Source organism: Peromyscus leucopus, chromosome 3 (assembly GCF_004664715.2).
Source record: "Peromyscus leucopus breed LL Stock chromosome 3, UCI_PerLeu_2.1, whole genome shotgun sequence".
NCBI lineage: Eukaryota > Metazoa > Chordata > Mammalia > Rodentia > Cricetidae > Peromyscus > Peromyscus leucopus.
Window position 1 is genome coordinate 19,505,282 of NC_051065.1, and position 26,536 is coordinate 19,531,817.

The 26,536-nt window shown below is 38.9% G+C and overlaps 1 long non-coding RNA gene across 1 annotated transcript; it reads left to right on the plus strand.

The window, feature by feature from the left end:
- The first annotated feature begins 5,014 nt into the window (after positions 1–5,014).
- LOC114693456 lies at positions 5,015–25,680 on the plus strand. Its single transcript, XR_003734554.2, has 3 exons — positions 5,015–5,201; positions 23,366–23,459; positions 25,488–25,680. It is a non-coding gene; the product is annotated as an uncharacterized LOC114693456 (long non-coding RNA).
- Positions 25,681–26,536: the final 856 nt, after the last annotated feature.

The window sequence follows — 26,536 nt, forward strand, 5'->3', positions numbered from 1 at the left end:
CAAAGCCACAATGAACTGATACCTCATGCCTTTTTTTTTTTTTTTTGGTTTTTCAAGACAGGGTTTCTCTATGTAGTTTTGGTGCCTGTCCTGGATCTCGCTCCATAGATCAGGCTGGCCTTGATCACAGAGATCTGCCTGGCTCTGCATCCCAAGTACTGGGATTAAAGGCGTGTGCCACAGCTTCCGGCTCATGCCTTTTAAGAATGGCTATTCTCCAAAAGCACGGATAGTAAATATTGATGATGATCTGAAGAAACTGGAGACTTTTGTACACTACTGGTGGGAGTGAGAAATGAAACAGCCTCTGTGGAAAACATGGTGAATGGTCTTCAGAAAAATTAAAGATAGATCTACACATGATCCTATTATCCTACTTCTGAGTATATATCCAAAAGAATTGAAATGAGGATCTTGACGAGATAGCTGTACTTGCATGTTCACACGTTCACTGCAGCATAATTCATAATAGTCAAGATATAGAAACAAACAATCAACGGGGGAATTAAGATAATTGGTGTACAGGAGGATTTGATCTTACGAAAAAGGAAATCCTGCCATGCGTAATGCATGCTTCTCAAAAGAGCTGTGGGGAGGACATTATTCTAAGTGAAATAAGCCTGCCATAGAAGTCCAAATCCTACCTGATCCAAGTATTAGATGAAATGTGTTATTCAGATTTTTGTATCACTGAGAAATGTACTCAAAATGAGAAAATTAACTTTAAAAAAGAAAAATTTATTTGGGCTCCTGATTCTAAAGATTGCAGTCCATGGCTGCTTGGCTTCTGCAATTTGGGGGCCTGTGGTGGGGTGGAACAGTGTGAGGAGGAACATGGAGAGCAAAGCTGCTTACCTACATCCCCTTCAAGGACATGCCCCCAAGACCTGACTTCCTGCACTAGATAGACTCCAAGTCTCCATCACCTCACAATGCCACAGGCTCCTGAGCAAACCTTCAGTGTATGGGCCACTAGAGACCCATAAGACCTCAACCGTAAAGTGAGGTATATAAAACAGGTGATCATAGAAACATGGAATACAGTGGTGGCTGTCAGAGGCAAAGGAAATGGGGGGGGGCACAAGTAAACTTTGGATACTTGAGGCTGACTCTAAACTGTACTGGGGTATTTTTTTTATTGTTTTTGTTGTTGTTGTTGTAAGAAAACAGCATAAGATCTGACCTCTTCAATTATTTACATTTGATGGTGCACACCTTTAATCCCAGCACTTGGAAGGCAGGCAGCTCTATGAGTTCAAGGCCAGCCTGGTCTACAGAGTGAGTTCCAGCACAGCTAGGGTTACACAGAAAAACACTGTCTCAAAAAACAAACAAACAAAAATAATTTGCATTTTAGAGAGGTTTTGCAACTTAATTTTTAAAAAGTATTAATTCTTTGAGAATTTTATACAATGAGTAATTTCTAGAAATTTGCTGTATAACTGAGCATCTACATTTAACAGTACAGTCCTGTACTCTTCAAGTTTTAAGAGTACTAGACATGGTGGCACATACCTTTAATCTGAGCACTTGGGAAGCAAGGCAGGTGGAGCTCTGAAGCAAGCAATGCAGTCTAGTCTACATGGTGAGTTCGAGGCCAGGTAGGGTTACATAGTAAGACCCCATCTAAAAACAAACAAGCACCTTCCTCTTTTAAGAGAGGTGCCTGTGCTTTCAAATGCTAATAGTAGTTCATCAATTAAGAATAAAAGTTCAGCTATAAAATTAAGATGCCATTGGTCACAAGATGTGAGAAATCAAGTCAGTACTGACCCAGAAGCACCCTCCCTGCTGGCTAGCTTTCATAGTACTGGAAGGTTTTGTGCAAGCTGCTAGGTGGAGAAAATCATCACCAGTCTTACCCAGCTGCAAATGCTGTGAACTTCAATAGTGTTATAAGATATGCCTGTGGGTACAAGAGTGGCACAAATGTTATGGAATAACCAACTTCTTTCTGATTGGATTTAAGATTTGGTCAACAGGAGAAAACACAGCCTGACATTGCCAATCTAGCCAAGAACCCCAAGCTCACAGGTCCCAAGAGTGAACTTATCATCACCACCACCACCACCATCATCATCACCATCATGCTAAATGGTGTAGCTGGAGAGTTTCTCTCCAGCTCCTGCCAAGCCCCAGCAGTCCCGCAGCCCACTTATAAAATAAACACATAGACTCATATTATTAAACTGTTTGGCCTAATGGCTCAGGCTTCTAGCTAGCTGTTCTTATATCTTAAATTAACCCATTTCTATAAATCTATACCTTGCCATATGGCTTTTGGCTTACCAGTATCTTACATGTTGGTATTCATGGCAGTGGCTGGCAGTGTCTCCTGACTTAGCCTTCCACTTCCCAGAATTCTCTTCTCTGCTTGTCCCGCCTATACTTCCTGCCTGGCTACTGGCCAATCAGCATTTTATTTATACAAAGCGATATCCACAGAAAAATGGACATAGTATAAACTGCCCTTTAAATTTGTATCTCTCTACTCAGGTTAAGGAAGCCCTGAAATTTGATCACAGAAGTTTCTTTATGCAGTAGATAATGATTAATGCACAAAGTCACTGGTCATAGAACCTGGTCAAAGTGCATAGAGTAAGTGTCAGTGGAATGATCATCCACAAATGGGTCATCTATGTCATACCTCCTCCCCAAGGTTCAGACACTATCACAGAAGAGAGGGAAAGATTCCAAGAGCCAGAAGTCCAAGAACACTGGAGCCAAACACTGTCTTCCAAATGTGACAGGATGCTTCACTCATTGAACTCATAGCAGCTGTGGTTGCCTGCACAAGACCCTCACAAGAACAAGTTAGTCAACATTCTAGCTGGAGGGGAAGTAGTTCACACTGAGCAACTTTGGACAGTTGATGGCTCCTGGGGCAGGGAGAGTTGGTTTTTCTTGAAGGATTGGCCTCCTCATAATTGACAATGCTCTAGTGGATGGCCCTACATTTGGGAGAATATGGACAGCACAAACTGGAATTGATGGGTTATTAAAAGGAAGAAGAGAGCCAGGCAGTGGTGGTGCAGGCCTTTAGTCCCAGTACTCAGGAGACAGAGGAAGGCATAGCTCTGTGAGTTCAAGGCTAGCCTGGTCTACAAGGCAGTTAAATATATATATTTAAGAAGAGGACACAAAGTTGGGGAGATGAGGGGTGAAGTGGTTCTTTGAGGAGTTAGGGGAAAAAGTTGGAATTGATCAAATAATTAAAACACATTGTAAGGAATTCTCAAAAGATTAATATTTTTTTTAATTTAAGATGTAACTCCCCCAAATATAAAAAAATTTAATAGGGTAAATCTCATGTTGTCTTCTTATCATAATAGGAATAAAACCCCAGAAGGGTTTAGAGTTAGCTTCAAGTCCACTTGACTAGGAAAGAGTTCATTTTCTTAAGGCATTCAGGTTCTGATTCAGGGGAAACTGAAAGATCCAGAAAGAATGAACATTTGATCAAGGAACTTGGTGTGTGATAATGAATTTTGATTGTCAACTTGACACAATATAGAATCATCTGGGAAGAGTGTCCCAATGGTAGATAATTATTATGGGGTTATTCTATGGTCATATCTATGAGGGACAATCTTGATTTCATTAATTGAAATGGAAAAGCCTGCCCATTAGGGGCTCACCATTCCCTAGGCAGGAGATCCCGGACTCTGTAAGTGTGAGACAGTGCTGAACACAAATAGCACACACACATTCATTCTCTGCTCTTGACTGTGGATGTGAAAGCTGCTTCAGATTTCTTCCTTGATATCCCAGCAATGATAGACTACAACCTAGAATTGCAAGCCAGATGAAGCTTTTCTCCCGAGTTGCTTTTTGCCAGGCTATCATAGCAATGGAGATGCAAATAGAACAAAGTGTTTGAATAAAATGAAGTTATTTCCTCAAAAGATGTTCCATTTTCTACTTTCTAATATACCTTTTTGTAAAGCAACATACCACCTTACCCATATTTATAGCTACAAAGCACATAGGATTTGTTAAAACATTTTTTTCCCAATCCCTTTTTAAAATTCTTCTGGCACTGAGGAGTGAGGCACTGAGATGCATCTCTAACCCTCTGCTTACTTTTTATTTGGGGGCAGGGCTTCACCAAGTTGCCCAAGCCGATTTTGAACTCATATTGTAGCCAAAGATCCCTTCTGCCTCAGCCTCCTGAGTAGTAGGGAATACAGACCTGGTTCAATTTCCTGATTATCTAATAGAATTATGCTTGCATTTGTAAATATGCATGTTAATATGCATAATCTTAACTGTGGTGCTGCAAATAAATATACAACATAGAAATTAAATAACTCATATAGGACCCTTTTTAGAAGCAATAGAGCAGAGATTTGTAAGTTCTGCAAACACGTATTACTTTGTGTTTAATTTAGGGACTAACCCTTCTCACATCTGTCATTGTTTTTCCATGTGCACAACCATTCGAACGAAGAAAAGGAAACCCAAATTATATCTTCTGAACAACAATACAATGTTACATCATTTTTTTACTCCTTTATCTTTACAACAACCTGTCGACTTAGTTACAACACAAAGCCCCGACCACAAACAATTCTAAGACCAAAAAGCACTGCTCAATGGAAAAGCTGGAGGACAGGCAGGAGTCTAGCATATCTGAGTGACTTTGGCTGCTCTGGTCCTGAGTTTCCTGTGATGTGGAAATATTTAGCAGCATGCCCAAGGAATTGGTTTGAGTATGGGATAATGTATGTTAAGGGCCTGCCACTGAAATGTTAGTTACTTCATCTAGATTTCTTTTCTTGGTTTTAAGCTAAGTAATGGTCTCTAGTAATTTTATACACTGTTAATCTTTCACAGTCAGGCAACCTACATGAATGAAAAAAAAAAAAAAAAAAAAAAAAAACGAACGCACTATAAAACAAAATCTATAAAACAAAACAGCCCACTGTTCTAAGCCATGGGACCTGCTACACCCACAGGAAGCGCTGGGCGGACCTGGGATATCCCAGCATTCCTCGCGCTGCCCCGTAACTCTTCCTGGCTCGTCTCTATGGTTGCGCCGGCGTTGGCGGTATCGGCGGCTGACGAGTGCTGAGGCTTCCAACTTGGCGGCGGCTCTGCGCGTTGTGGGGCTCGGCGGGGCGCGATGTCCGAGAAGAAGCAGCCTGTCGACCTGGGTCTCCTGGAAGAGGACGACGAGTTCGAGGAGTTTCCCGCCGAAGGTAACTGCCAGGCCGCGCGCTGGGCCCCGGGACTCCGGTGGGGCGGCGCCGGGCCTGCTCGCTGCGTCGGCGGCGATGAGCTGCGCCCGGCGGCGCGGTCCCGGCGCGGCCTCCGGCTGCCCGGGCCTCCGAGTCCCCGGAGCCGTCGCTTCGTGGCGCGGCCCCGTGTTCGGTGCCCCGGCGCCGAGAGGCCGCACGCTGTAGCGTGGTTGTGGCCTTTTATCCTCAGCACGGGACCCTTGCTTTGCTTCGGTTTCCCTGCCTTCCTTTGGTCGTAAACTTCCTAAAATTGCACTGTTGGCCCAAGGCAGCCACTCTTCGGACGGCCTGAGTGGGCCCTGCGAAGTAGGATGGCAGAGTCATCTCCTGCTCCTCACCATTTACGGCCACTTGAATTAACATAACCCAAGCTTTATAAAACTCTTAAACGTCTGCATTCTGAATTAACTCCAAAACTAGAGATGCTTTAGTACTCTCATTGTAGGTAATAATACAGCCAATGTTGGAGCAGGTTGCTATGATCTTGGGAATGTAAGTCTGCTTCTATATTAAAACAATTCCATATCCACAAGTATAGGGAATGGATATTGCTGTATCTACCATTATTCGGATAAGGAAACAGAAGTTTGGAACAATCTAGAAACGGGCCCAGTGTCAACACTATAGAAATGATGAAACTGAAATAGGGACACCCTGATTCACACCCTTGACTTCAGCTGTTATCTTCGGGTTGCTAGATCTCTTTGCCACCGTAGATTTTCATAATTGAGTGCTTTGTTGGCTAACTGTTATGAGTAGGATTCCCACTTATTTACCTTGTTTTGAAACATGTGAGTTACTGTTGCCTTTCTGAAGATGGTAGGAAGAAAAATGGTGGTTAGTGGTGTGCACATATGTGGCATCAAGCAGTGATCACTTGACAGAAATTGTGCTAGGTTGCCCCAGCGTGATCTCATTGTGCATAAAACCACATCACTGCAACATTTAGTCTGTTTACTTATCATGCAGTGTTTTGGTTTTGGTGAAAGAGAGCTTAGTGTGCATATTACACAGCCTCATAAACCAATTCAGACCACATTTCCTTCCAGTTAGGGGTCTACAGTATATTATGGGATAGTTTACCCTTTGTCTTGATGATGCATTTGTCTGCTCAATCTGGGTTTTGTTTTGTTTTCAGGTTCATTAATAATCCTCTGACAGAGCTTTGTGGTAGAATTAGCTAAGTGAGGGCAGGATCCAGTTCTATCCCAACTGCTTATTCCAGTTGCCCTTTATTCCTGATTACACACAAGCTCCACTGTTATGACACTTGATTTACATTGTATAGTCTAACATCCCATCCTGAAGCAGCAGAGGTTCACATATTAGAAAACAAACAAACCCTTGCCATTAACTGGCCAACTCGGGATCTAAAGCTCTTTCTGAACAATATTCACACCCAGATTTTGTTTTGTTTTGGTTTGTCGAGGCAGGGTTTCTCTGTGTAGCTTTGCGCCTTTCCCTGGATCTCGTTCTGTAGACCAGGCTGGCCTTGAACTCATAAAGATCTGCCTGCCTCTGCCTCCCAAGTGCTGGGATTAAAGGCTTCCACCCAGATTTTATCCCTTACATTTAGTGCATGTATCTATTTAAAATAACTAGTGTTGAGAATTGACAAACGGATTTAGAAGTAACTGTCTCCTTGATGATGTACTAGGGTTTTCACAGCACCCTTCATCAGCTTGTGTAGTGTCTGTTCTTCAGAATCTATTTGGAGCAGTAGTCTGCTCAGTGTTGACAGTTGTATTGTGTTTAGACATTTCATTAAAGTTAAGGAAAAGCAAAGATTCTAAAGACAAAAGGATGCACAAGAGACTTCTACTAGTTTATGTGCTGTGACATTTATCCATCTTAGGAATTTGTTGTCTCTGGATGTAGAAGATCTAGTGTTCGTTGAATTATCTTTACATTTAGAATGAGAAATAACCTTGAAATGCATTTGTTATGCAAGTTTATGTTTCTTCTCTAGTTATCAGTTAAATAGCCTTTCCTTAATTTGGGTTAGGGAGATTTTACTGTATACAAAGTTTAGTCCACTGGATGAAACCACTAAATATTTATAAGTGAAAACTTTTGATTACAAATTAAAAGAAAAAAATAAACCTGAAAAAATATTACTGAAAAACTTTGTTTCTTTGAGACTGAACATGTTCTTTCATATTTTTGCTGTTGTCATGATACGGATTCTCTGTTGATGTTGAAATGTGGTACATGGACCACCAGTCTTGGCATTGGCATTGGCATTGTTTGGGAGAATGTTAGAAACACTTACTAGAATTTGAATCTTTCGGTATTTGAGTTTTCTGTTCAGTTATTAGTACCCTGATTTACTTTCAAGTGCTTTCCTTTTGCAAAATTTAGTTTTTCATGTGATTGCCCTTTGTCACAAATACACCATTGACAAATTCAATAATAGAATAAATAAGCCAATCTGGAGTTACTTACCTCTGCCGACTATAGGACATTTTACTTCCAAGAGCTTTATTAGTCTGAGTGCTCCATAGTGGGGCTGACCAGTCTCTGGATTAACTTGTGTGTAGACTGTACACAGTAGAGCCTGTCGCAGGTAAGTCATTGAATTATATATTCATGGTTTGTCTGTTGGTACAGCTTTTCCTAGGTAAGAACCTGCTTGTTGAGATTTCAATTTAGTGATCTTAAAGAAAGATAAATTTTATTTTCAAAAGAAAAGTTAATGATTGGATGGAGGCCTCATTGTTTCATCTGAATAGCTCTTCTTCAGTGTGAAGTAAAACATCTGGAATGAATCTCTGAAGGTATAAAAGAACAAAAGTTCCATTTATCCCCCAGTTCCCTTGTTTAGTCTGAATCTGTTACATTGGCAATTCCTTACAATTATTCTAATTGGTGGGTATGAACTATAATGGTCATTAAGTAGGTGCTGTTACAAAATCATGTTTAGAATCTTTGTGGAATGCAGTCTACACAATTTCTAGTTGTTTATGCTAAGTGAGAATAGGCTTTATAAGGAAGCCATTCAAATTCAAAGTTCTGGTAAGACTTGTTTTAATATATTTCTGGAGGTCTTCACAAGGTTGAAGTTTTAGACCCAGTTAACAATTTTGTCTAGAGAATATTTCAAATTTCATCCATCATGCACTTAGGTTGGTGGTTATAGAGTGGGTTATAAAATTGAAGTTGTTATATGATTGAAACATCTAACTACTTTTTCCTTATCAGACAGATAGTGAAAGGATTTAGAAGTGGATGCTAAAAGTGGAAAGAAACAGTGGTCCTGTAGATTATTTATTTATTTTCTTTTTCCTTTTCCAGAGCTAAGATGTTTTGGTTTATTTTGTCTTGTTTTTTTAGAATATTTAAGTGAAACTGAGTTTGCCTCATAGAGCAACAGGATTTGCAAGAATTCTACTTTTTCTATAATCATTGATACTCATGTATACACCAAAATATCAGGAGTACACTACCACCCATCTCTTCATCCTATCAAATCAAATTCCTATGGTAGAGAATGTTGAGTCAGACAGTGGGCTGGTGATCCCTGAAGCTTCTACTGGGTAACTAAGGCTCTCTCACTGGTGTCTGGCAAAGTAGGGCATCTTATAGAGGTCTAAACATCTGGTGGATGTTTTAGTGTATCACATTCACATGACTCATAGAGGTAAAAATGGCCAGCATTTTGTGAGTAGGAGCTAAGGAATTTAAATGTATGTTATACATAGATGTGTGTAGGGAAGAATTGTCATAAGAACAGTACCATTAAAATATTAACATGAACACTGGGTACTAACTGTACTAAGCAATTATCAGAAAGATTTTTGTAGATAAATGAAGGAGGAAGACAGAACCATTGTTGACTGCTTTCCATACTGTGCCAGTTTGTTTACATAGTACCAAAGGGGGCTTTGCTGTTAACAGTTGTTAAATATAGTCTAGTAGTCATATAAACAAGAGCATCCAACATTTAAGTTAGTTACATGGTACTGGTATGAAATAAAAAATTTGTGTCACTAAAACCTTGAAGATACCTAATCTATCTACATGGGAAGCTACCTATTGAATATCTGTTGTTAGAAATTGTATCCAAGGAAGTAAGTTTTTGAATTGCAGTTAGTAATTAGTAGCTGTTTGTGGAGAGGGACATTAATTAATTAATACCATGTAAATATTAATTCCAATCGCTAAGCCTTTAATGCATTTATTTTCTGATTTTCTCATTCATTTATATTACTGTGTGCTAACGGACTCTTAATTCAATGCATTATAATTTACTACTTTTATTCTTACCTTCTAGTCCCATATTTGAATATGGAAAACTCCTTCAAGCTTGTTTTTGTGTGATTTTTGATACTTCCCCATCATTTTCTCTGCACTTGCTAGTATTTGACACAAGATATTTGAAGCTAATCTGGTATTTCCCGACTTTGGTTGGAATGGAGAACAGGATCTTGATTCCAGTTATGCATATTGCTTTTGGGTGGTGTGTGTGTGTGTGTGTGTGTGTGTGTGTGTGTGTAACCAAGTTTGCATCGATCCCTCCACTTGGAATTCAGAGCCACAGGTTCCTTGTTGCTTTTTGTTATCCTTTTCAACATTTGTAACTCCATCCTCTAGTAACTCAACACCTAGCTACCATATCTTAAATTTATTGTCTATTTCTCTTAAATGTGTTGTCTGTTTGTTTAATCCTCTTTTCTGCTAGCCTGTAAAGTTCTGCTCACCTTATTTGGGCTTAGCATTCTATATGCCAGGGCTCGCTCTCTCCTCCTTGCTCTAGTATGGATGACTTCTTCATTCTCTTCAGGCTGTGATACACCAACCACACATGTTGCTCCTTCACTTCACAGAAATGTTGTCTTTCAAAAGCTTGTGCACCTCATCTAAAATCAGATATGTTTTAAATTTAAACATATATTCTCAAATTTCCTTTGAGAAGAGTTATATGATATATATTTCCATTTATACTTCACCTTTTCTCTATTAAGCTTTCTTGCACCAGATACTAAACATTTTAGTCATTAGCAATCTGATGCATGAAAAATGAGATCGTATCATTTTATTTTGGGTCAATTTCATTCTTTGTGTGTAGTGTGTGCATGTGTACATGTTCATGTGTGTATATGCATATGGAGGCCTGAAGTTGATGTCTGGGGCTGCCTTCTCCATCTTACATTTGAAGCAAGGTCTGTCAGTGAACCCAGAACCCCCCAGTTTGGCAAGTCTCGCCCTCAGGATCTTCTCTGCTTCTCCCATACCCAGCTTTCTACATTGGTACTGAGGGGCCAAATTCAGATCTTCATGCACCACAGGCATTATTTTACCCAACTGAGCTAAGTCCCTTTTTTTCTGTTGGTTTATTTGAGTGAGATCAACCATTATGCCTTTCCTTGAATTGCTAGCCTTAATTCTTAGTTTCTTTGCCCATGATTTATGGATTTTTTTTTTTTTTGGAGTTATAAGAGATTTTCCTAACTGTATGAGTCTGCTTGGGCTACCAGAAGAAAGTACCTATAGACTGACTGGCTTAAACAATACAAATTTTATTTTTTTAGTCAGTCTGGTAAGACAGGTGTGGACAGATTCATTCCTGGTGAAGAGGAGAGCTGCCTTATCTTTTTGTACTGTAATTGACTCATGAGGTCCACACCTTCATGATCTCATTCAGTCTGGATTACCCTGACTCCCACACTAGTGTGCTATTCATATAAAATTTAAAGACACACGAGATGCATATCTATATATACATAGCATACTTTGCATAGACATAGTATATGTTGTTTAGGGATTGTGAAAATCAGATTGAATAATCCCTATGGAGGTAAGTGATAAGAGGTGATAACCAGAATGTTAAACAGTACAAATTCTTTGATTACTACTTGATTAACTATTTCAGTGCATGTGTAGAGTGAGCAAACAACAAGCAATTGTGATTTTCAGTGTTTAACATTACTACCTGTTTGTTAAGCTTTGCTCTTTGAAAGCTGAATTATGAAAACAGTAAAAGGGAAATAAAAATCGCAAAAATTAGATGATCTGAAGTGTATCTTTATTCGATTTGGTAGCTGTGGTATTGTCTTCATTCAGGAAAAGGTTTCTCTACTTAAATTTCTTACCACCCCACAACTGCTTTTGTAGTTAGCATGTAACAAGTGATTTGTTGATTTGATACATATTAATTACCTCCTATAAATCTGGTACTGAGGGATACAGAGAGAAAATGACTTTAGCTGCCATTGCCAGTCCTGAATGCTTCACATAGTCTCTTTTACTGTTCATAACACCTCTGTGAGGCATAGAGTTTTTACTCAGGGCTTAGCAAAATAATAATAATAATAATAATAATAATAACAACAACAACAACAACCAGGTTCACTCTAGTAGATACTTCACTGGAACAAATTTCACTCTATGAAGAATCTGTTTGAATGTAGCAAGGAAGCTGAGGAATAAGGACCAGTGGCTGTCACCAAGTAGAGGACTTTTTGAGAAATGCCTGTCCCAGGGAGACGCTAAGGCTTTAGTTTCTCCCATGGACCCTCCATACACATGTCTCTGGTTAAACTTGAACAATTTTGATTTAGTCTGTATTATCTGTTGGGTTTCTAGGTGAGATTTCTGTTTGCTCTGTGTGTGTGTGTGTGTGCGTTTGCATTTGCGCGCGCACGTGATATTAGAACATAACCAATTGTAAAGTTCAGCAACAGTTCAAAAAAAGGCAATATCCATGTATTTAAAACATGAGTTAGCACCATTGGAACAAATAGTTTAAGAGATGGAAATGGGGAAAACAGTTTCCTCAGTGGCTAAAAGAACCTCTTGTAGAGGACCTGGGTTCAATTCCCAGCACCCATATGGCAGCTCACAACCACATGTAGCTCCAGTTCCAGGGGATCTGGCCCCTCTTATGACTTCCTTGGGCACTAGGCCTTCGCATTGTGTACATACATGCAGGCAGAACATTCATATACATAATTAAATAAATCTTTTTAAAAGAGAGAGGGATTGAAATATAGAAAAGGAATGTCCAAAAGAAGGGGTAAGTAAATGCTTGGTGGTGAAAATCCATGGGTATTTAGTATGAGCTAGTACTGGTGGAGTGGGGTAGGTGAAGGCATTTGTTCTGCAGGCCTGAGTTGGAGCCCCTATGAAAGTGGAATGAGTTCGAGGCCAGCCTGGGCTACCAAGTGAGTTCCAGGAAAGGCGCAAAGCTACACAGAGAAACCCTGTCTCAAAAAACCAAAAAAAAAAAAAGAAAGAAAGAAAGAAAGAAAGTGGAATGAGAGAATGACTCCAGCAAGTTGTCCTAAGTTGTCTTCTGGCTTCTACCTAACAAGGCATGTTTCAACTGCCCCCCCCCCCCAGTAATTTTTTTAAGGTTTCTTCTTCTTCTTCTTCTTCTTCTTCTTCTTCTTCTTCTTCTTCTTCTTCTTCTTCTTCTTCTTCTTCTTCTTCTTCTTCTTCTTTTTTTTTTGAAAAAGGGGAGCTAGGAAATAGTATTTGTAAACATAGGTAGCTAGAGACTGACTGATCTCGGAAATCTTTAAGTCATAACTCTTTTGGACTTCATTCTTAAATAGATTTGAAATGCTTGTGGTGGTTTGGGGTGTTGTTTTTAAAATGGTTTCTTCATTTTGCTTTTGCAAGTGTTGCATGTGAGGTTTGTATAGGCAGTACTGTACTGGGAGATGCTAAACCAGCAGATTTAGTTTGCAGAGGTGGAAGCCACAGTCAGTGGCCTAAGCAGTACATTGTTGAAATACCTCAGATAAGAAGGGTCTCCAGTAGGCTATTAGGAGTGAAGTGGAGTAACAGGAAGGCAAGTGGATTGATTACCTTTGGGCTGTTAGTTATATGGGGTGCTAGGACGAATTAGAGGCTGGGAATTTTGATTTTACACTTTTGTGCCCAGGAAATGGATGTGGAACTCAGGTTGACTAGGGCCTAGTCGTGAGAAACAGGGTCAAATGAGGTAAGATTTTTTAAGTCATAAGGGCATTTTGAGATTAATGATTTTTGGCAACTCTGTATCAAATTAAATAAAATTGAAAGTACTGATTAATAAGGACAATGAAGTGGAAATAGTTTGTCAAGTATATATTATTGATGAAAAGAATTGAGTTTGAATTGGGTTTTTAAAGGATAATTGTGGATAACTATAATGGCTCTATAGGTTATTTTGAACATTAGTTTTAGACTCCTTGCCACGGTAACTGAATGTTCCAGTAGCCGGGGAGCACCAGCATCTGGATTGCTTTGGCTTGGTTTCTCTGAGGCTCTCCTTTGACAGCAGTTAGAGAAAGTGGGGGAGAACAGGGTGCTGTGCTGGGCAGTCAGTAGTTTCTTAGCTACTAAATAGGCGGTGCATTGGGATAACTATAGAAAGCGGAGTTCTGAGAAGCACGATCTACCTGTCAATTGATGAGAGTTGGTGTGGCTCCATTCTCACGTGTGGGTCACAGTGCTGTTGTAATTGTCCCTGTTTTCTTTTACGCTCCCTTGATAATAAGTGCAGTTTGGTGTATTTTTCATCATATAATGTTCTGCATATGCATGTATGTTTTTCTGTTTGATGAAATTTGGTTTCATTTTTTAAAATATTTTTATTTTTTCTTTAAAAATTTTATATATCACATTCTGATTGAATTCACTGCACCCTTTTCCTCCCCCAACTACTTCCAGATCATTCCTCTCTCCAACTTTGTGTTCGTTCTCTCTCAGGAAAACCTACTGAGTTCACTTTGTGCTGCTCAAATACTTACTCATGGTGTGGAGCCTCCCAGCGGAGTGTCATGCACCTACCAGGAGCCACACCCTTAGAGAAAATGACTTCCCCTCGTCCAGAAGGCATTGACTCTCCATAGTTCCTCAGTTAGGGATGGGGGCTCATGAAACCCCTTCATATTGAAATGCTAACTGACTGGATCTTTTGTAGGTCTTGTGAAGGCAACCTCAGCTGCTGGGAGTTCCTGAATGCATTAGTCCTGTCATATCTAGAAGCTCATATTTCCCTTCAGTCCTCTAAACGTCTGGCTCTTCCATGCTTTTGACCCACCCCCTCCATGATGGTCCCTGAACCTTGGAGAAGGGCGTGTGATATACATGTCCCATTTGTGACTAAGTGCTCCGCACACACCTACTTTCTCCTCTTTGACCAGTTAGGAGTTCTGGTGCTAAACCACCACCCACTGCTTAAAGAAATTTCTCTGATGAGGTCTGAGAAATACACAAATAAGTGGGTAGAGAGACAAATCTACGGGGCAGGGCGTCGTACTATGTCCATTTAGCAGAATGATAATAATAGATTCACCTTTGGGGCTGATAGAAAACATTTCTAAACCATGAAAATGCTAAGTGGAATTTTTACATTTCTCCAAGGGGGCACACTTGGTGCTTTTAAGGAATTTGGGAACATATGTTAGAAGATAAGACTATTAAAAAACATTTTCTAAGAGCCTTTTCCATACTTAGATGTCATTGTAATAGATGGGATATTCGGTAGTCTCAGTTTTTTAAAATTTAAAGTTAGTAACAAATGTAGTTCTTGGTTGGCAAATGAGAAGAAAGCTATAACTTTGATGCAAAGTCTTAAATTTAGAATCACTAGAAATGTATTTATTAGGAAACTGTTACTGGTTATTTCCAATTCATTTAAAAACATAGAAATCTTTTTTAAGATAGTACACATCTGGAGGCAGAAAAAGTGGAGTAAAAAGCTTTAATTATTTAGTTGATCACAGTTCTGGCAATGCATTGAAGTTGAAAGTAGAAATGTATATTTATATTAAAGGACAACATTAGATATTAATAAGGCACCTGTCTTAGGGTTTCTATTGCTGTGAAGAGACACCATGATCACGACAACTCTTAGGGAGGTAAGGATACCAAGGAATAAGCCGGCAATGTAGCTAGCGAGCTCAGTAGTAAAGGCACTTGCTACAGGCCTGACAGCCTGTGTTTGATTTGTAGGACCGACATGGTAGAAGGAGAGAACCAACTCCTGTGAGTAGTCTTCTGACCTCCACATGGACATCATGGCATGGGCACACACATACATAGACACACACACATACAGTAAATACAATTTTAAAAATTACCAGGGAAATAGAGCTATTTTCATGAATCCTCAAGCCTTGCCTGTGGTATTTACTGTATTCCTTGCCTTGTGAGATATTTTATTTTTCGAGGACTTTTTTTCTACCCTTTTCTTTCTCCCCTCCTGCCTGAAGCATGAGGTGACTGTTTTAAAGAAGGGAAAGGTGCTTTATTCTTATGGCAAGTGCTCCTCCTATTCATTTTGATAGATTAGAAACTGTACCATCTTAAAGAAAAAGGCACTTAGGGTAAGAAGATTGCCTTCCTTGGATTCAGAATTGGCACTTCATAAAATAAATCACTGACTCACTTAATTTCTTGTTAGTGATTCTCTGAAGCATTTGGTTACAAATTAACAAGCCTTTTTCCCCTCACAAAATTAAAAGAAGTAAAGCCATCATGGAGACATTTGAATGACACCAAGTAATAACAATATTGAAATCAACATTTTGAATCAAATAATAATTTAGATTAAAAGTTTCTGGAACCCTATAATTTTAGTGTTTCTAAAAATGCAATTTAGAAGACAATTAAGGTTCTGCAGTGTTTTTGAAAGACTTTATAAGCTGTATCAAAAAAGTACCATGTTTTTATTATTTTATATTCTTTTTTTTTTTTGGTTTTTCGAGACAGGGTTTCTCTGTGGAGCTTTGTGCTTTTCCTGGATCTCTCTCTCTGTAGACCAGGCTGGCCTCTAACTCACAAAGATCCGCCTGCCTCTGCCTCCCAAGTGCTGGGATTAAAGGCGTGCGCCACCAACGCCCGGCCAAATATCAGTAATTTTTAAATAGTCATGTCTTGACCATTTTATAAAAACTTGAAGGACAAAGCCTAAATTTGTTATAAAGCAGTTTAATGAAGTAGTTTCTTTTGAATTTTAATAAGGAGGAGTTTGGTATTACCATTTCTTTGGGAGGGGGAAACTAAGTTAGGTTACTAAATGGCCACAAAACTATAGTCCATACAGTAGGACTGGAGGGAGGGAATATGGAGGAATGACAGGGATATTACCAGGCAGTGCTCATTTGCTGCAAAAGGATAATAAATTCAGTTGTTCTGTTGCAAGTTTGCCATTCAAAAACCTAGATGTTTATAAACAAATCTAGGATTATTTCAAGGCTTTGTTCAATTTTAATTAAAAACTTAAAACCGCATTGATCTTTAATTTAGTGATGTAGAGAAACATCTACTATCTGAAATGAAGCTCCTTTAAACATTTTTTTTCATTTATGTGTATGTGCCTTATGTGAGTGTGTGCCACATGCATGTAAGTCAAGAGAAAAGGTGTCTGACAGACTGACTCCCTGGAGCTGAAATTACAGTTGGTTGTGAGCTATGGGTGCTGGGATCCAAACTTGAGTTCTTTAAGCACTTAATTGTTGAACATGCCTCCAGCTTTGAAGCTCCTGTTGTCTTTAACATTCAATCCTAGCATCCATTGCTACTGTCGTGTAATATTTCTCTGTGTTTTTAACAATAAAAGGTACAGTGGTAGTCCATGAAGGAAATAATCTCACCCGCATTGATATAGCCGAGTTAAGTGTAGGGAGGAGATGAGTAGCTTAAGATAGTTAGGAATTAAAACTGGAAAGGGCTGGGAGGTGGTGGTGCACACCTTTAATCCCAGCACTTGAGAGGCAGAGGCAGACAGATTTCCAGGTTTGAGGACAGCCTGGTCTACATAATAAGGGCTACATAGAGAAATCCTATCTTGATAAACAACTAAACAAACAACAAGAAAACCTGGAAAAGATGTGACTGGTAGTTGAAGGAGGAAGAATAGCTAGGATACCTTCCAAGTTCCTGTTCTTTTCTGGTTTGTGGAACCAGGTAAATGAAGTACTTTTTTTCTTTCTGTTCTTAAATCAGAAAAATGTAAGTACATAACTGGAATAAAACACCCTCATGAGCCACTGCTGTTGAATATTTTGGATCTATTACATTTGCACATAAAAAGCCTAAATCGTGCCTTTGTTATTAACTTCTGAGATTTTGGGGTTTTTGTTGTTGTTGTTCTTGACATTGACAGAATGAATACCGGACAGACAACTGGCTCACAGGGTCAGGGAGATGTCAGCCCATCAATAGCGGGGGAGCATGGCCCTTGGTGCGTGAGGTGGGGGCTCGTTCACACGACTGTAATTAAAAAGGTAGAAAGCTCCCTTGGACTCCCTTCCAAAGTCTACCCTGCTGATGTACTCCCACCAGCCAGACCTACCGCTGGAAGCTCTGCAGCCTTCAGAATAGTGCCATGGGCCACATACCAACATTTTAACACAGGGATATTTCAAATTCAAGCCGTGAGATTGAAATATTCATAGCTGTTTTCTTTTTTTTCCCCTCCTTTTATTAAAAATAGACTTTTTTTCTCACATAATATACCCTGATTATGGTTTCCCCTCACTCTGTGCCTCCCAGTTCCTCCCCACCTCCTATCTGGATCTACTTCCTTTCTGTCTCATTGGAAAACAAGCAGGCTTCTAAGAGATAATGAGATAAGACAAAACTAACACACTGGAATTGGACAAAACAAGCAGAAGGAAAAGAGCCCAAGAAAAGGAATAAGAAACAGAGACCCACTTGTTCACACAGCCTGGAACCCCATGAAAACACAGAACTTTCTGGAAGCCATACTATATACTCAAAGGACCTGTGTTGTTCCTGTGCACACTGTGTTTCTAATAGGTGACAAGAACGATGAAACTAATGGTTAGGGCATACATAAAATACCCAGTAATTAAGGTTTTTGGATGGAGGGGAGGGAAATAAAAAATATACATGATCTGACTTTACTATTGTGATTTAGGATTTTGTTCATGTTTCATGACCTTGTTCATGTGCTAAGCACTGTTGGTCATTAAATTACAGAGGCAAATATGATAGATGTTATTTTTAAGTAATAACTATTTGTCCGGGTGTTAATGTTGCGATACTCAAAATTTCTAGAGGTGATATTTTCCAAAGTGGATTTTTGTGCTACTTAGTTTTTTTTGTCAACTTGACACAAACTAGAGCCATTTGGGAAGAGGGAACCCCAACTGAGGAAAGGCCCTTACAGTATTGTCCTGTAGACAAGCCTCTGGGTCATTTCCTTGATTAATGATTGATGTGGGAGGGCCCAGCCTCCACTGTGAGTAGTGCTGCTTCTAGGAAGATAGTTCTGAGTTGTTGACGTCTTTGAAGAGGCCAGTTACATAACGTCTCACCTTCTCATTTGTCTTATAGATTCAGAATTAACTTTATCCAGAGTTCTACTGAGGTGATGAGTATCTCTTACTGCTTTCATTAAGAATCACATGCTAAATTGTCCTAACTTAGTGGTAATGTGCTGTTTGTTCACTTGGCTACGGTGACAATGGCTATGTCTCACAATTTATAATGAGTAAGCAGCCTGTCCTATAAACCACCCATTTTTACTCCATAATTTTAATACTGGTTAGTGATCTTTTACTAAGTTACAATGAAGTTTTGCAAAATGACCATTTCTGTCATTTTTTTGTACTTACACAGATGGAACTGTAAAGATTATTATCTACTTTTCTTCTGATATTTGTTGTAGAGCTGGCCTCAAACACACACACAAGCTTTTCATGTGTTAGGATCACAGTAAAATTGTGTACAGCCACCTGGTTTCTTTTAATTTTTCAGCATACCTTGCTCAAATTTGTTTTGTTTTGTTTTAGACAGGGTCTCAGGTAGCCCAGATTTATCTCACTTGCTGTGTAGCTGAGAATGACCTGAGTTCCTGTTTCCCAAGTACTGAGAAATCCCAGGCTGTCAGTGTACCTGGCACTTTCTTTTTGCTGTGGAATAATCCTCTTGTACACTGTAAAGATTTGTCACTCAAATTGGTTTAGTAAAATGCTGATTGGCCAGTAGCCAATTTGGGGGCAACCAAACTAAGAATGCTGGGAAGAGGAAGGGCGGAGGCAGGAGTCACTAGCCAGACGAAGAGGTAGCAAGATGAGAATGTTGTGCTGAGAAAAGGTACCAAGCCACATGGCTAAACATAGATAAGAATTATGGGTTAATTTAAGTGTAAGAGCTAGTTAGTAATATGCCTGAGCTACCAGCCAAGCATTTATTATTTATTATTTATATTAAGCCTCTGAGCAGTTATTCAGGAACTGGCAGGTCAGAGAGAAATGTCCTATTACAGTAGACTGGCTTTTCCCCTCCTTATTCAGTATGTTATTCCTTTAAGGAAGTTTCTGTTAGCTTTGATGTGCTTTCTGGCATTAAAAATAAATCTCTTAATTTGCTTAATGGTTTGCATGTCACAGATTTGAAATCAACCATTTCTTCAGGAAGCTGTGGTAGTTTTTATAATGGTGGAATAAATAGTGTTTGAATTAAGTTCAGAAGTAAAAGTCAACCAAGCCGTAGATGGGTTCAGAAGATGGTACAGAGATAAGGAACAGCATCAAACGTTTGATAATTTATAAAATTTTAAGCAGGCACTCAGAAGATTGTTCAGTGGGATAGGAATTAAGAGTGCTTACTGTGTAAGCATAAGGGCCTGAGTTTGAATGCTCAACATCTATAGCAAAGGTTGTTCAAGGCTGCACATGCCTGTAACCCCAGAACTGTGGCGGGGCAGAGACAGGAACACTCCCTGGGGCTTGCTGGCTGCCAGCCTAGCTCCAGGTTCAGTGTCAGAGACCTCACCTTAATAAGGTGGAGAGTGATGGCATGGAACACCTGATGACCTGGGCGTCTACACATGCGCATGTGCACTCCCACCCACAGTCACATGTATACCCCACACACCAAAGAAAATTTTAATATCAAAATATGAAGTGTAAAACTAGGAGCTAATTAAACATTAAGATCTTACAGATAAGTCTTTATTGTACAGTTGCTACACTAGAAGCATGAGTGTGAGTAAGACATGGCACACATGAGAGAGCTATGAGTAGATTGGAATGTTGAAAAAAAATTTTTACAGAATTTTTCTATAGTAAATTGAAATGGAAATACAGTTCTAGAGTCAAAGAACCTCTGCTTCTGCTTTAGTGCTGGAATTACAGGTGTGTGTGTGTACTACCACACCTGGAAAAATATTACTTTAAAACAACCTGTAAAAATATGTCAGTCAGGTTTACAGTAGTTGTATAAGCCTAAGGAGGTGTTTGGAGGCATATACTCTTGTTTCTGGGATAGGTTGGTGTCATTCAAATGGAAAAAAAAGGGGGGGGATTAAAGTGGCATCCCCAAGGAGGCTAATTTTTCATCAGGATCTGAAGTAGAAGGAACCAGGTAAAAAGGGATAGTGTAAATGTTTGGGGGTTTTGTTTTGTTTTTTGAGATTATAATATAATACATCATTTCTTATTTTCCTTCCCTTCTCTAATCCTTCCTTCCAAACTGTCTTTTAAATGCATGACCTCTTTTCTCTGGTGGTGGAGGTGGTGGTGTCTGTGTTCTTAAATACATAAATACAACCTGCACAATTCTGTATAATGTCGCTTGTATATGTGTTTTCAGGACTATTTGGTATTTGGTAACCAGTTGGAACCAGCTGGTGTACACTTCCCTGTGAAACACTATTTGTCCTGCTCTCACCAGTCTTTAGTTGCCTGTAGTTCTTTATTTAGGGTTGAGGCCTCTTGAGCTTTCCCCTTCCATGTTAGCACGTCTGTTGGTGTCGTCCTTGTTCAGGTTATGTTTAGGCAGCCGTGTTGGTTGTAGCTTCTGACATTTCTAAGAGACACAGTCTCACAGCAGATTTCCTATTCCTCCGGCTAAAAAATTCTTGCCACCCTGTCTTCTGAAATGACCCCTGTACCTTAAGTGTAGGAATTGTGTTATAGATGTATATGAGTTGGACTGGACAGATCACTTGTTCACTGCATTTTGATCAGTTCTGTAATAGTCTCCATCTGTTGAAAAGCGAAATTTCCATGAGGAGTGAGAACTTATATGTGGGTACATGGAAAAATATTTAGAATGTAGTTAGGGCTTGTGCTGGCTTAGAATGGTACCTATAGTTTCTCCTCCAAGATCCATGACCTCACTAGCGCTGGGTAGTTGGCTAAATTTGAGTACCAGGGATGATCCCCCACCCCCCAGTTCAGCAAGCCTTAAGTCCAATTAGAGTGTTTGGCTTACCATCAAACTATGCATGCCACCACTGCAACTTTAGGGTTATGGTCATCCTTGTGGTTCATAGGCACCATAGCTGGGTAGGACTGTTGGTTGCTTCCTTCCTTTGGAAGTTTGCATGATGCCTTCTGGTACCATGAAATATAGTCCTCAGGCAGGAAGTGGAGGAAGCTTTCAGAGCTCATTCAGTTCAAGTCCTCTGGTCCATGTGTCCCAAATGCATGTTGTCTTCAGCAGTAGGGACTTACCCTGTCTAATGTGAGTGTTTGTTCTAGATTAAAAATAATAGGAATAAAAGGTCAACTTTAGAATTATTTGAAGGGCTAAATAAGCAGAATTTGATGCATGTATTTAGGAATTTTAGGATGATTCCTTTGCTTTTCCTTCTTTAGGCCAATAAGTTGGATTTGTGTCTAGAGTCAGTTAGATGTAGAATTAGAAGGTGTAAAGGATAGTTCAGCAGTGGGGATGTATTTGGAAATCAACAGTGTATTGCTGAACCATCACTCAAAGATAAACTAACATAGAGGATGGATCAGCGATGCAGTTCCTAATTCAGGCATTCCATGAGTTAGTATTCAAAAGCATAAAGAAAAGGCAATTTGGAGGTAACTTACATTTCACTGTATGCCTCTTACTTTCTGAAATAGAAGTACTAAATATTTGGTTGTAGTAAAGCTATCTAATTGATTAGACCTTTGCTTGACTACTGAGTTGTTTTAGAGCTTTTGTGCTGTTAGTATTATTTTAGCAATAGATACTTCCTTTTGTAAGTGTATGTATGCATACATATATGTGGATATGTGTACACATGTGCAGAGGCCAGAGGTGAATGTCAGCAGTCTTTCTGTATCCTTCTAAACTCCATCAACTCTCACTGAACGAGGAACTCACAAATCCTTTTTCCATTACAAGCACTTGCTACTGTGAGTACTGGGAATCTGAACCCAGTTCCTTATGCTTGCACACTTTACCGAGCAATCTCTCCAACCCCTTAATAGATATTAACCCCTACAAGAATATCTAGAGAGATTTACACATGTGTTTTTCTGGTTCTGAGGAAAGCTGAAATCTATCTAAATCTGTCCTTTAAAGCCAAAAGGAAGGAGGAAAAAGAAAAAAAAATTAAGTAAAACAGCAACCTCTGTGCATTTGTTTTTTTTTTTTTCTGTTAAAAGACAAGTGGGGCTTCCTGTTGAGTGTCTGTAATCTCAGCAGCTGGGATATGGAAGCAGGAGGATCAATAATACTGTAAGGCCTCCTCCCCAACACAGTGAGTTTAATATTGGTCTTGATGTGTATGAGATCCTGTCTCAAAAAACAAATGACAAAAGACTTTTAAATTTTATATTTTTATTTGCTAAATTTTGGTGGTAGCTTATAATTTGAATTAATTTCCCGTTAGTTCTTTGAGAATTTCGTTCAATGTCTTTTAATCATATCCACCCCTTCCCCCAAATTCCTCCCAGATCCAGCTCTCTTCCCTACCCTCCCAACTTTGTGTCTTTTTTTCCCTCCAAACCATCAAGTCCAGTGTGTGCTTCCCATATATTCTGAATGTTTGGCCTTCCCCTGGAACACGATCAGCTTACTTACTATAGGTTCTTAAAGAAAACCTGACTCTTAACTCTCAGAACAGCTCCTCAGCCAGGCATAGGAACTCATGTCCACATCCCCTCTCCATACTGGGATTTGACCTGATCGAGCTTGCATGAGGCTGGTGTGTGCTGACAAAGTCACTTTGAGTTCATTGTGTGCAGCTGCCCTGTTGTCTATGGAGGAAATGAGAACAAGATAGCAAAAGCTTTGAGATTTGTAGAGGAAGATTTCAGTTTTTCTTAGGTAAAGTGTTAGCTGTTTTGTTTTGTTTGAGTTGTGAGGGTGCTGAAGTTTTTATCTCTTTGGAAATAATGTATGAAAAATACTTAGGCATCTGTTTCCATTTGTAGACTGGGCTGGCTTAGATGAAGATGAAGATGCACATGTCTGGGAAGATAATTGGGATGACGACAATGTAGAAGATGACTTCTCCAATCAGTTACGGTAGGTTTTCAGCCAGAATCTTATTTCATTTTAAACATGGAATGTACAGCTTACATAGATGGTTGTTCTCTTAAAACTTTTGAGATGATTCTTTCATTGTGTAAAATAAGATGTATTACCTTCACCCTTTGGATTTCTAAACAGGAATATTTCAGGAAATTGCATACACCTTTGGTTCCTTCTAAAAGGGTAGTTAAATAGAAGCATATTTACTATTTTTCATGAATTTAATCTTAACATTTATTTTCAACCAGTATTGAGTAACTGGGCAGAAATTAAAATCAGAACTAATTGGGGAACTCAATTAGTGATTCTCAAATTTAGAGATTAGAGTTTAGTAGTCTACTTAATTGTATTCAAGTATTCAAGTATTAATTTGCCTATTCTGGACATTTCATATAAATGCTATTTTACAAGATATGTCCTTCTTCCACTTAGCATAATCTTTCCCAAATTCAGAAATATGGCAGCATATAGAAATACATTCTATTTCATAACTCAATAATTCTCTAATATAGGATATACTGTATTTTATGTTATTTGTCAGTTTGGGTACATTTCTACTTTTTATATGCTGTGAATAGTGTGCAGCTATGAACATGCATGTGTGTGTATTTGAGTACCTATTTTCAGGTTTTAGGGAACATGAAGTGACATTTCTAGGTTGTATGGTAATTCTGTATTAACTTTTTGAGGACCTGTCAGACTTGTCTATAGTCACTGAAAAGTTGTCCCAGTAGCAGCGGTAAAGCATGATATTGTTCGTTTATTCTGTTGTAAATGCAGCCATCTTGTAAGTGAAGGCTTGGAAGCACTGTCTCCTTGTAACTTCCATTTTAATTCTCTGGTGACTATGGCTTTTGTGTGCTTCGTCACTGTATGTATCGTTTTGAGGGAGGAGGAGTCTGTCTGTTGAAATAAATCCTCTCCATTTTTAAATTGGACTTTTTGTTGATGAATTGTGAGACTACTTTGCATATTCTTGGTATTAAAATCTTGTCAGATACTCTGCTAGGTTGTCTTTTTTACTTTGTTATGTCATTTGCAAAATTTTTAATTTTGGTGGTCAAGTTTATTTTTTCTTTTGTTACATATACTTTGGTATCCGATTTAGGAACTCATTACCAAATTCAAGATAATGAAGATTTATTCCTGTGTCTTTCTGGAAGAATTGTATAGCTTAGCTCTTTTAGGTCGATCATTTTGAATGAATTTTTGCATATAATGTGGGTGTAACTCATTTTTACATGTGAACACCCAAGTTTCCCAGCATCATTTGTTGAACTAGTTTCCTTCCTGTATATAGCAGTTATGCTTGGGCTGATTGTATAATTGGTAAAATTTTGATATTGATGTGAACTTTATAGATCTCAAAATTTTGTTGAAGTATCTAAAACTACAGCTGAATAGTAGTATGCTCACCTTGCATGCGTGGGGCACTGATTTTAGTCCATATCACCACCTAAACAAATAAACCACAGACATTCCTATTGAGGGCTTGGGAAGATAGTGCACTGGTAGATGCTTGTTCCTCTTGAGGAGGATCTAGATGGAATTTCTAGCACCCACATGGTGGCTCACAACCATTAGACACCCTCTTCTGACTTCTGTGAGCAGTGGGCACACAGGTGAGACACACACACACATATGCAGGCAAAACATTCATACGCATAAAACAGACAAATCTAAGAGTATTTAAACTGTATTTAAATGTACATTAGAAATAGGACATTAGTACAGTATTTGCAAGGTTCTTGGAGGACAGTAGAAAGTCTCATTTATTCTGTAAGTAGGTTCATATGAGAAAATTAATGAAAATAAAATGTAATTGGGGAAAAACAAATTTTTTAATTACTATATTGACTGATACCCAGTTTCCTTATGGTTTCATTTTAGGGGCTAAAATAAAGCTCTTTGGTAATGTTCTAAGTTAGTGACTCAAGCTTTCTTTATTATTATGTCTTAGAAACAGCTGTTTCTCTGATTTACCACAAAGAATGCTAATGCTGTCCTTTGTCTGTGTTTCAGCGCTGAGCTAGAGAAGCATGGTTACAAGATGGAAACGTCATAGCATCCAGAAACGTTTCAAGAACCTTAAACATGGACTGTGTACTAAATTCTAGGACAGGAAAACAAGGATGGGATACTTAAAGACTATGTTTATTTCATTACCTGCTTGGATTTATTTTTGTTTTTATAACAAAATAAATAAATAAATAAATGTTTTGATCTAATCTTTTTGGTTCAGATGTCTTGATCTTTTGCCTCTATTCCTTTATATTCATGATTTTCAAGCTTATTATATCAACAATAAAAGTCCACATTGTGAAGATTTTTAAATTAATTGAGGCTGAAACAATCAGATGTTGGGCGTCATCAGCTCTCTAACTCAGCACCTTTCTTGAGTCACATCAATGAAATATGGGTCCAGTTTACAAGCTACTTTTATATCACATTAAAATTTAATGTCTTCTGTGTTTTGATAGTGTAGGCAACATTTACTAAAATTTATTAGGGGACTTTCAAAACCTGTGTTTTTAAAATATTAATCATTTTAAATAGCTGTAATTTACTTAGTTCCTGAGTCATTAATAATGTTATTAGTGATTGGTAGAGTCCATTGGCTATTTGTTCCTAGTCCTAAGAATAGTGGTACCTCTGTTAAAATTGGGAAAGTGGGCCTGGGATACTTCAGCAACATGGATGTATTGTCAGCTGCCGCATACATTCATTTCACACAACAAAGTTTCTGGAAATTATTACTGTTGCTATACCTACTGTTTGAGTAGGAGGAGATTTAATTTGGTACATAAAGGACTCTTTGAAACTGGTAAATGATGGAGTTGAATAAAGAAAAGTATTTGGACAGAGTAAATGCCCTGTACATGGAGCTGGTATTTTTTTTTTTTTTTTTTCAGAAGTGGTGTTACTGTTAGCAGTGGGCATGGCTGTTACTTCAGTACTGTTCAGGCAGCACACGCACTTCTTCTCCAGCTGCTTCTGTGCTGGCCAGGGTGAGCGCTTCCAGCTCGGTCCCAGCCTCCTTTCTCCATGGACTGCAGTGTTCCTGCAGTAGT